Source organism: Zea mays, chromosome 1, assembly GCF_902167145.1.
Source record: "Zea mays cultivar B73 chromosome 1, Zm-B73-REFERENCE-NAM-5.0, whole genome shotgun sequence".
Taxonomy (NCBI): domain Eukaryota; kingdom Viridiplantae; phylum Streptophyta; class Magnoliopsida; order Poales; family Poaceae; genus Zea; species Zea mays.
The window spans coordinates 197820970-197831609 of record NC_050096.1 but is presented as its reverse complement, the minus strand read 5'-3'; the positions used below and the strand labels follow the sequence as shown (position 1 = coordinate 197831609).

At 42.0% G+C, this 10640-nt stretch overlaps 1 long non-coding RNA gene across 1 annotated transcript; it reads right to left on the bottom strand.

Moving 5' to 3' along the window:
• Window positions 1-9592: 9592 nt before the first annotated feature.
• Window positions 9593-10296, bottom strand: LOC103642857 (uncharacterized). The gene is made up of 4 exons (XR_002266798.2): window positions 10242-10296; window positions 10106-10161; window positions 9860-9994; window positions 9593-9784 (listed from the first exon to the last, which is right to left on the bottom strand). It is a non-coding gene; the product is annotated as an uncharacterized lncRNA (long non-coding RNA).
• Between the last annotated feature and the right edge of the window lie 344 nt (window positions 10297-10640).

The window sequence follows — 10640 nt, the reverse complement described above, 5'->3', positions numbered from 1 at the left end:
GCAGTTGCTTTTAGTTGGTCAAGTATTTATTATAGTGGAAGCCAAGTTTTATCATATAACCAACCTGTGAATCATTTCCTCATCGAGGAAACATCATTATCATCATCGAACCAAAACCATTAATAGAACCATTGAATCTCATATCATCTGTATCTCTAATCAAAGAGGATCCCAAGGCTGCTCATAACCATGAGCACGACTGATATATTAGTTTCTAATCCTCTATAGAGGTCGCACGCTTTACCCACAAGTCGTGATTCCTGTTCTGCGCGAAGATCATGACTCTCCATTGATCACTACCAAGGTGACCTAGCAGGGTCTCACTACGTAGCCTTTACAAAGACTCCCCTGGTGCATAACTGCTCGTTAGGTTTCGCTAGTCGTACAAACATAGTACACCTCCCCAAGGTGGGTGACTAACAAAACCAAATAGAATGAACCTCTGCACCCCACCCTTGGCAGAGCGAGCACTACGCCCCGGCCCCCATTGATGGCCCTCCGGCAAAGCCAACTACACCCCTAGGTTCATCTAATTAATCAGCTAAGGGCGTCCCATTCCACCCTCATGGTTGCTCTGTTATCCCGGGTGGTCACTCCACGAACAGGTCCTTACGGAGAGGTACTCAGGGAAAATGGCCCGAGCCCCCTAGAGTATCACAAGATCATCACTATAATCAAGATAACAGTATCGTATCATAAATGTTCACATCATGTTCATTGATTAAAGTTAAGCTGTAGCATAAAGCTAACCATAATAACCCAAAAGGTAATCAAGGATAAGGTAAATACAAAGTTAGTCAATCCTTAGGTTTCAATTAAGTAATGCGGGACAGTGAATTATAAGTAGATAGGACATAATAGGTCAGAGGATACTTGCCTTCACCAAACAGATGATCAGGGTCTTCAACCTTGTAGAACTCAAAGAGCCAGATCACTTGGTCGCCAACGCTTGATCTTTGATCCCTCGAAGCTCGGAAACAGATCGTAGTCTATTCCCGATGCACAACAAATACAAACAAGCACAACCGCACAAGCAAACAAACATATATAAATGCATAAGAACATTAAACTATACAAGATAAAATGTTATAAAAACATGCAACATAAAATAGAGCTCGATTCTATGGTCACGCAAGGGAAAGAAACATCGAACTCGAAACTACGGTTAAGAAGTTAGCGCGTTAACATTAAACAAGTATTAACAATAATTTTTAGTTCAAACATGATCAAATATAAATATTATACATCAGTTAGTTCGATTAATCGGCTACACTAACAATGCCAGTTAATTAAATAATTTAAAACGAGAGATTCTAAGCGAGATGAATTTATAACACGTAAAACAGCATGACAGCGTACAAACGACACGCGGGCACGCGCGTGTTCGCAAGGCATAGCTGCTGGCGACACCCGAAACAGCGTGCGCAAACAACGCGAACGACGCGCGAACCAGCACGTCACCACGTACGGAACAACACGCGCGACAGGCAAGGAAAACTAAATAGGTGCGTTTATACTAAACAAATATTAAATAATTAAAAAGCAGTTAAGTTAATATTGGTCATGTTAATATTTATTATAAAAGCGCAGTTGAACACTACATATTTAATCTAATTAAAATATTAGTCTAATAAATATGAGTCGAGCGAACCTTAAGTTAATTATCTAACATATATGACTTGACGATTTAACATCACTAACATGAGTGTTCGTAAGCGAAAACCATTTATTATCACGAGCAGACGTCGTGCGACCCGCGTCATCGACACGCGAAATACGTGCGAACGATGCGCGGCAAGGCGAGCGACATGTGTAAGTGGCATACGTGACGCAAGCAAGCGACGTGTGACAATGCGTGCGAACCGCACGCGTGACACGCGCGAACGACGCGCCACAACACGAGAATAACGCATGAACTATACGCACGAACAACACGGCGACAGCGAGCGCCACACGTGAGAACAACGCGTAGACAGTGCGACGACGCGCACGACTCACAAGAGTCGCTAGCAGACATTGTGTTTATACTAAACACTATATAGGTATTAAATACCACATCTAAGTTGTTAAAATCACATTACCACATTTTTACAATCGCCTAACTAAAATCATAATTTTAATCTGATTGAGCATTCAGTTTACTGACCGCCAATTAAATAGGAAATTAATTAGAGCAGGGGTAGACAAGGTAGACGGGAGTCGTCTAGGGGTAGACGAACGTCGTCTAGGGGGTAGACGAATATTGTCGGGACCCTGACGACGCGCTGCACACAATACAATGAGCGTGCTACAAGCACGCGGTTTTGGGGACATCGCTTACATGGGGTTTGACAAACTATAGTCATGTTAAGTGAATAACAACTATGTTGTGCTACTTCGACTAAGTCGTATTAACAAACATCTATCATCTCCCAATAAATTTACTACTTATCCCTAATTACTTTGTTACTCTAATATTTGTCGGTTCATTATATAATTAATTAATCCACATAATCGACTTTGCGCGGGGAAGAACAATAAAGCGCACGACGCGAAACCGGTGCGCACGACGCGTGAACAACGACTGTGTTACTGACTGAATGGCTAGGCGAGCGTCGTCAACGTTCCGACGCGCGATGAATGACAATGACGCATACCGCAGACACGCGGCGACAGCGACAATCACGACTAGGAACTCATGCTGCGGTCGCGCACAGGTCGAGACGCCGGGGGATCGGCTAGGGCATCCCGCGCAGGGACTGCGCAAGCTGGCTGCGGCAGACCGCGCCGATGGTTCTACCGGACACACAACGAGCGTTGGCCGTGCGGCGGGCCGAGCTGGCTGGCCATGCTGGGAAGCCGCGCCAGGGCACTGAGCTGGCGCGCCGCGCTGCCACACCGAGCGAGCCGCGCGCACGACCACCACGAGCACCCTGCCGCTGAGGAAGAAAACGAGAAAGTCACGGGGAGGAGGGGAGAGAGAAAGGGAGGAGGCTCACCCCGGCGACGAATGGAGAAGCGAACTTGGACGCCGGCAACGACGAGTGCGTAGGGCAGCCGGTTGTGCGGGCTGTGTGGCGTGGGAAGAGAGAGAGAAGGGTGTCTGGCGGTTTTGGCGAGAGAGAGGAGGCGACGAGCACGAGAGTGGGAGATCATGGGAGCAGGAGGGCGGACGCGTGAGGGAGGGAGCAGAGGGAAATGACTCATAGCCGTGCTTCTCGCGTCGTGGGTGTAGACGGTTGGGGAATAAGGTTGAGCTGACCGGTGGGGCACACCTGCCAGGGACAGGGCATGGCGGCGCGGCTGGGCGAGCGCGAGGGAGGAGCAAGCAGGCGCACGTGGGCCAGCTCGTGGGCGCGCGCCTGCGCGACCCGCAGGTGTGCGCGGTGGATGGGGAGCGGCGCTAGGGTTGGGCGCAGGGCACGCGAGCAAGCGTGCTGGCTAGGCGGCAGCGGCTGGGGAGCGGCTGGGCGTGCGCTAGGGCAGAGGCAGGGGCGCGGGAGCTGCACGCCTGCTGGGCCGAGCGAGGTGCGTCACCGCGGGTGGGGCTACGGCGCGATGGGCCGGGAAGCAGGCCGGGGCGCGGGTGTGGCCAGGATTGGGGAAAGGATTATGGGCCTTTTCTTTATGCTCCTCTTCTTTTCTATTTATTTTCTTCCCTTTCTATTTAAATTTAATTTAAGTTTTGAAATCCAAATATACAATGCCTTATGAATCTAGATGAATGCACAACAAAGCACAATCATCATAAAAAAATAGATGCTCCAGCATGATGCAATAATCAAAACCCTTCTAGGATTTTAATTTATTAGGTTTAAACATAGATATAAAAACAAAATAATTCCTCACTTTTAAGGCAAAAGAAAAGAAAAGCCTGGAAAAGAGAAGGTAACACTTGAATTTTGTGGATATTGGAAAAGAAATTTTATACCCCCAAATTCAGGGTGTTACATCTACATGGAAGGCTATCCTTGCCTTCTGTCGAGTGGCGCACCAGACAGTCCGGTGCACCACCGGACAGCCACTATAGCATGTCCGGTGCGCGATTTCCTTCTAAATAGGGCACAGTCGACCGTCGCTCCTCCGGACCAGATGGCGCACCGGACACTGTCCGATGCACACCGGATAGTCCGGTGCACCCAGCCGACCGTTGGAGCGAGCCACGTGTCGCGCGTTGATCGTGCGGCCGACCGTTGGCGCTGGCGCCATTGGCTCACTGGACAGTCCGGTGCGCCACCGGACAGTCCGGTGAATTATAGCCACGTCGCCCCGTTCCTTTTCCTAAGAGCGACGAGTTCGCCGCGGATGACTCACCGGACAGTCCGGTGCACCATCGGACAGTCCGATAAATTATAGCCATACGACTCCGTCGATTCCCGAGAGCAGATAGTTCACCGGAGGCCAGCCTAGTACATCGGACACTGTCCGGTGCACCACCGGACAGTCCAGTGTGCCAGACCGAGCTGGAGTTGGCTGTACATGGCCAACTCTTCTTCAATTCAATTTTTCTCTTCTTGGCTCTGTTTCTAGCACTTAGATAGACACATTAGTATTCAAAAACAATGTACTAAGTCTAGAAACATACCTTGTGCCTTGATTTGCACTTTTCCCACATTTAGCACATAAGGATTCAATTAATATGTGTTGGGCATCTAATCACCAAAATACTTATAGAAATTGCCCAAGGGCATATTTCCCTTTCACTTCTTCCATCATCTCATGGTTGATAATTTTTCCAAGCACTTTTTCCGCGCGTCATCTTGTAATGTTCTTATTGAGAAAGCCCATATCATTATTTTCACCACTTCATGATCAGTCCACTTCTTTCGTCCATAACTTTTTTTGTTGTTGATGGTCTTTTTAGCCTTGTTTATATTTCTTAAGGCGATTCTTCATCAAGCATCACAAATCTTAAAAGTTCACCTTCAAGAAGCTCTATTTTTGCCTTCCTTATGGCATTGGTGCCTTCATGAGCAACCTTGAGAGTGTCCCATATTTCCTTGGCACTTTTCAACCCATGTGGAGGGTACCATATTCTTCTTGGTTCAAATGATGAGAGTACCATCGCAACTTGAGCATTGTTATGGATCATTTGCTCAACTTTTGATTATTAAAAGTCTTCATCATAGTTATACAACTTTTTCATGTCTACTTCAACAATATTCCATATACTTGGATGAAGTGAATATAAATGTCCTCTCATGCTATAACTCCACATGGAATAGTTAGTACATCAATTTGAGAGGGTTTTCCAAGTGAAACCGATAGGAGAGGAGTAGTAGTATTTGAAGGAATACGGTCATAATTAAAAGACATATGATAATAGTTATAACTAACTACTTTTTTCCTTATCCTCTTAATGTAGATTGATTCATCGTCACTATCTAAGCTTGATGAGGAGGTGGTTTTATCCTAGTACATCTTGATCATCTTTTTGTACTCCTTGAAGTCCTTGATCTTACGTGACTTCTTTGAACTCGAATGAAACATATTCATTATCTTTGTTGTCATTCAGTGGAATAGACTTGTTCTTCTCACCATCAATTTTGGATTCCTCCCGTGACATCACTTTGAGTGGCTAGACTCACAAATTAAGTGTCAGACTCTGATACCAATTGAAAGTCGCAAAGAGGGGGTGAATAGGTAATACGTAAACATTCTTCCTCAAATACAAGATATAATTCGGACATTCTTATTTTTGGTGGCTAGCAATAATATGTGCAAAAAGAAAGTTAGCAACAAGATTGAATGAGAGATAAACTCAAATCAATAAGTATAGCAAGCATAAACAAGATGAGATGGCTCAACATCATTAGAAAGATCATTCAAAGAGTTACATGACTTCTCTCAAGTTGGTACTCAGATGCTAATTGATTCTACTTAGCAATAATTTGAAGATTCCGTAAACTTTAAATTTGAACCATGTTGAGCTTGGAGGTTTGATGGACCAAGACCCTAAGGATTCCTCATAGGACTGACTACCCAACAAGGAGATGGGCCAACCTATAGACTGCTAGGAATACATGGAACAAGGAGGTTTGGCTTCCACGTCAAGTAAACCGACCTAGTTGATTATGGAAATACAATCTTTGTAATAGGATTAGGACTCTACTATCATAGCCAACTAGGAGTAGAAGTCCTCTAGACTATATAAAAAGAGCCAGGGATACTCTTGTACTAGTTCATATTAAAAAATTCAATATATAGGATGTAGGGTACTACATTATTCAGCGGTCTAAATCGTTATGTCATGTTTATCATCGACTTCCGTTTTGTATCGAAGACCACTAAACTTTACAATGGATAACCACGTAGTAAGATCTTCAATCATTAGACATTGGCATTTGTTGGATGAAGGATCCTTGTTGTGTTGATCTGGTCCAAGGTGGAGTGGATCTGGGAGTTTTATGGGTGGGGGAGGTGGGGCGCGGGGTGAACGAGGATGGAGGCAAGGGGCGCGAGGTGAATGAGGAGGGGGCAAGAGGACAAGGTGTGTTCATCAGCCACATGTGCCAATCGAAACCCCATGAATTTTTGGCCTTTGTCTCTATCTAATTTCCGTATATATTGATGTGAAAACAATTTATAAATATAATAAACATAATTTGTATGGACATGTTTGATTTCTTGGCATGAATTGTATAAAGTTTCTAATGATTATAAATCTTTTTGTGTTGATAGTCAACTTAGACCAAGTGTTGTAAAAGTGGCTAAACCGATTTTTGAGACCGACTAAGCTAGTTTTTTTTGCTATTATGCACCGACTTAGGTTGGGCTAAGCTAGTTTAGGAAATTAGTTAAACTCGTTGGTTTGTTGTAACGAAAAAATTTCGGTGTAGCCCGAATGCAAACCAGGATGTTTACAGTCCCTCACAAAAAAGAGGATATGTCCCACCTCCAGGTTCACCAGATAACATTTTAGTTGTTGTTGTTGTTGCTATGGATGGGGTCCACTAGTACAAATAAGCTCTATAGTGACGGTTGTAACTCTTAGAGCCGTCGATACTAGGGGCCAGTAAAAATCATCATTTTTACAGGCGGGTAACTGAAGACCGCCAGTGAAAATCGATTTCCACTGGCAGTTGAATTAAGAAAACCGCCAGTGGAAATTGATTTTTATTGGCAGTCGACATAATAAATCCGCCAGTAAAAATTATTTTCAGAAACATTAAATAAGAAAACCGCCAGTGAAAATTATTTTCAGAAACATTAAACGGGTTTTAAAAACAGCAAAAAAATTTATAAAAGATCTCCGTGCTACACGGTTACTAGGAATTGAACTGCCAAACCTCACCCTCGCGTGTACCTTCTGCTACCACTCCGCCTATGGCATACTTTGTGTTTTGTTTGTAGTTTTTTTGTCCACATATTACAACCAACTAAATGTAAATTGCTTGTTTGAGACCGTAAATGAATTCAAATAAAAAATTTATCAACTACAAAGTTGAATAACTTTTGAAGTTCTACAACTTTCATTTTGGCACTTTTTTTCATCCGAGTTAGTTTACAAAATTTGAATTTTAAATTTGGCATACTTAGATTCAATTTTTGAGAATCGAAATGAGTTCAAATAAAAAAATTGTCAACTACAAAGTTTCATAATTTTTTGAGATCTACAACTTTTATTTTGGTAGTTTTGTCATACAAGGTCATTTGAAAAACTCGAAAAATTAAGGATAAAAATGATTTCTAGTGGCGGTTTCTTAAAAAACCGCCACTAGAAATCGATTTCTACAGACAGTTCATTAAGAAAACCGCCACTAAAAATCATAAACTGTCTGTAAAAATATAATTTCTAGTGGAATTTCTAGTGGCGGTTTTTTTAAGAAACTGCCACTAAAAATAGCATAGACGGTTGATAACCGAATCTGTCTGTAAAAATATATTGTTTCGCAGGCTTTGAGCTTTTTTGTATTTAGTGATCTATCTTTTTTTTATGAGGGCATGTAAACACCATTGTTTGCATTCGGGCTGTACCAAAAAAAATTTCGCTGATGCATGGTTGTTGTTTTTCGTGATTCCAGCACTGGAACACTCTCGATGTGACCTTTATTTGCTGCGTCAAACACTTTATGACTGCACGGTTTGGTTACATTGCAAATCATTTGAGTACGTACGTGTTTTATCTGCGCCGGCGGGCTGAAATAAAGTAGTTATATATAGCTAGTGCTAATGCTGGTGGCATGTTGTAAGAGGAGTCACCGCAACACGATTGCAAATTGCCAGCTGCTAGTGCTTGCTCCTTTAGCTTCCCTCTTTGGTACTAATCAAAGCGAGATTAACTAGAACCGTTCTTTGCTCTTGAACCCTCTCTTGCTTATATATGTCGGCCCATTTGTTATAGACCTCTTTTTATAAATTTGCTTACTTTTGTTAATTTGAGCCTTTTTAGAAACTATACGAAAACTTCGTCGTAAGTTCAATTTAACCCATAAAGAACCCTTTCCGTTGGTTTGAGGAATGAGCTAGTCCCTTCTCACTTCTTATTTTTTTGTTTGGTTTGTGAATTGAAATAAGTTGACTCATCACTAGCTCATTCCTCATAGTTAGTTGGTACTAATATGAGGAATAAGGTCATCCCACCAATTTGAGTAATAGACTTATGATGCACCACCTCATTTTGGATAGAGTGATTCCTCAAACTAAACACCCTCTTAGGCTTTGTTTGGATACTCTAGTATTTGTCTAAAGACATATGGATTGATTGAGGTGTAAGTTAGCTCAATCCACCTCAATCCATGTGTATTAAGTCAAATACTAAAGTACCCAAACAAAGCCTTAGTATTTGTTCCAATATACATGAATTGAGGTGGATTATGGGGTAACTTACATTCCAATACAGCTCAATTCATGTGTATTAAAATAAATATTAGAGTGTCTAAACAAAACCTCATGGTTAAGAGAATACTAGATGAGTGCCCGTGCGTTGCAACGGGAACGTATAATAATATGATAACTTATGTATAAATGTGTGTTATATTGTTATGAGAAAATGTTTCGGAATCCATTGTGATCCTACCCATATATAGAAATCAATATGTTACTAATGGTTGCAATGTAATGGTGAAATGCTAGATTAAAATAACAAAATTTATATATGAGTAAGATCACAATAAATTCCGAAACATTTTCTCATAACAATATAACACACATTTGTACATAAGTTATCGTATTATTATATGTTCCCGTTGCAACGCACGGACACTCATCTAGTGATAAAAACTGCTAACACGAGAGAAGCTTCTGCAACAATTGACTGCCATCAGAACTTAATCAGAACTTATTTAGAAAGCCGCAATGATTCGCTAGTCTAACTTACAAGATAAAAAATGGAAACGTAGAGGAACTAACTTTTGGCAACATCTCATCTCCCCTTATTATTTCTTCCCCCTTCAACAAATAAATCTGTGACAATGTACAACTGTTTTAAAGGCTACAAATCAATGGAATCGACCACCCACCCAACCTTGACCCGACTAACCTCTTGTCTTATGTACATCACGGAAACAACAGCTATGTCACTTCAGCACAAAAAAAAATCAAGGGATGCACATCAGTTCCTATGCATTCTCATCACCTGTTCCTATGCTTTAAGGTTGGCTTGTGTCTTGGTTGGCTTTAGCTTAACCCCCTTGCTCTCAGGAGAGAGGAGCTCTGGTGATATACAAAACGGATTCAGAGGGCTACGAGGGCTAAAGTTTATCTGGCTTGGCCTGTACAGTCCATATCCCATGAGAAAGTACTCCATTGGTATCAGCATTGTGTGTGGTTGCTCCTCTGTCACAACCGAGCCACAAGCTTGTACCTGTAGAGACACCAAACTTGGTATGTAAAAAACCCTAAAATCAACGTAAAATAAAATCTGCGTACAAATTGGTACCTCCACAAGAGCGCTATATCGCCTATCAAGCTTTGCAGTCATGTGCACAGCTTCAGCATGGAACTGGGAATTCTCACCAACAAAAATTAGTGTCCTGCACTGTAGCTGCTTCAGGTTCTCTGTCAAGTCTTTTCTCTGTATAAAGCATCACAAAATATTATTATCTGGTTTCACTCATCCACTGACTCAGGCACCGTATGACCGTAGGAGTTGAACATATAAGCTTTAGAGATAAAAAGGACATACTCGTTGATAGTTTGGATAAATCGCCACACATTAATGCACTGTCGTTGATCTAGAAACTTCATTGAATAAAAGGAGGGTTAAAGATCATAAACAAATACACCATAACTGATAAGGGATGAGATGTCTTAGCGCATACGCTTCTGCAAGCCTGCACAATATCTGATTCAGGTTCAACTGAGCCTCCACGTACTCCCTAAGGATCATAAAGTTCAAACACAAGTTTTAAGCAGCTACACAAATATCACATCGCATGCCATAACCTAAGCCATATTTAGTTACCTTTCCAAAGTAGTGTTGCAACAAAATATCCTTCACGACATTACACATGCCATAATAATACAGTAAATTTGACATTACCTAAGAAATAAAAATGTCAGTACAGAATCATTATTCTGAAGGAAGGTTCTTTGAAGCTAAATATTGAATAGCTACCTTATTATAAAACCATTCAGACCATGCCTAACTTGCTTATTCAATGCATTCAGAAGCAACTGCATTGAAAATATTTTGGGTAAGTTCAAAGCTTTAACATTAT